The sequence below is a fragment of the Orycteropus afer genome, unplaced genomic scaffold, assembly GCF_000298275.1.
Source record: "Orycteropus afer afer isolate SDZICR_OR568_19922 unplaced genomic scaffold, OryAfe1.0 scaffold00030, whole genome shotgun sequence".
Lineage (NCBI taxonomy): Eukaryota > Metazoa > Chordata > Mammalia > Tubulidentata > Orycteropodidae > Orycteropus > Orycteropus afer.
In genome coordinates this window covers 6,418,201-6,419,611 of record NW_006921617.1, presented here as the reverse complement: position 1 = coordinate 6,419,611, position 1,411 = coordinate 6,418,201, and positions in this window count along the sequence as shown.

The window sequence follows — 1,411 nt, the reverse complement described above, 5'->3', positions numbered from 1 at the left end:
GACAGTGAGAGCTAACTCTTACCAAATACCCACAGTAAACCAGACATATTTAGTGCTTTTCAAAAAGAATTCACATAAACCTCAAACACCTCTGGAGATGGGTATGGTTATCATCAACTTCAAAATGACAAAACTAAGTATCAGAAACATATGATGACATGCCCAAAAGAAGCCAGGTTTTTAACCTAGAGTCCTCAGACTATAGCTGTCAATATCACAGAACAAGACAGCCCCACAGAGCTCTCCAGAAAAAGTGTGAAAATTCCTAGGGGGTTACTCTAGGAAAAGGATGGTTGGAGAACCCAAATATTGCCTGGAAAGAGAGTGAGGAGAATTTGGGTGCCTGTCATAAGTAGTGTCCTCACTGGGCACTTTGTTTCTGATATAACAGTCATTATATTGACCTGAAATACATTTTTTTTTTTTTTAGTCTTAAAATGCAATTTAAAGTTCTATCATAACTCACAGCCTATTACAGAAGCTCAACAAGTTATAAAACTGAAGGACTCATGCAACAACAGTGTTCTGTACTCTAACAAGAAGCTTGGCTAATTTGTTTAAATATTGATACACTTGAGGTATTGTTAGAAGATCCTTTAGTGCTCAGATTTGAAAAAAAAAAAAAAAAGTACTTTTCTTTGACCCAGAAATTCATTTATTATAAAACTATCTTTTCATGATTAAAAACAAAGAAAAATCTGATTTTATATTTACATCTTTCTGTGTTTATAATTTATAACCCACATCCTTCTAAAACAACAACAACAACAAAAAAGGACATAAGGCAGCTAGAAAGATGAGGCAGTCTGCTTCCTTCATGATTTACAGCCATGGAAACCCCTGCAAGGCAGTTCCACTCTGTCCTAAAGAGTCACCATGAGTTGAAATTGACTCAATGGCAGTGGGTTTGGTTTTGGTTTGGTATAAAGTTACTGAGTCTGCAGGTGGGAGGAAAATAATTATAACTGTGAGGACAGGAGAAATGTGGAAGTAGTGAACTTGTTAAGACATTAAAGATATAAGCAGCACCAGAGATAAGTCTCATTTGAGTTCAGTGGGAGAGGGGTCTTCCTGCTACAGGGGAAGCAACAGTAGCCAAGTGATAGGAAGAAAAAATGAGAACTTACTCTGAACACTGAAAAAACAATAGATAGTTTTATGAAAATTCAAGTCAATTTAATCCAGCGAATGCATTTGAATACATAATATAAGCACACTTACGAAAAGATAAAAAGTTGAGCAAGAAGAGATTTCAATCTTCAAGAGGTGTATACTTCAGACGGACATAGGGGGAAGAAGACAAATAAGAACAGACATTTATAAGCATGAAACCAAATGATGGAAAAAGATAAGAAGAATAATACATATTTATCAAAATACTTACTGATTTTTTTTTTTAAAATAAATTATA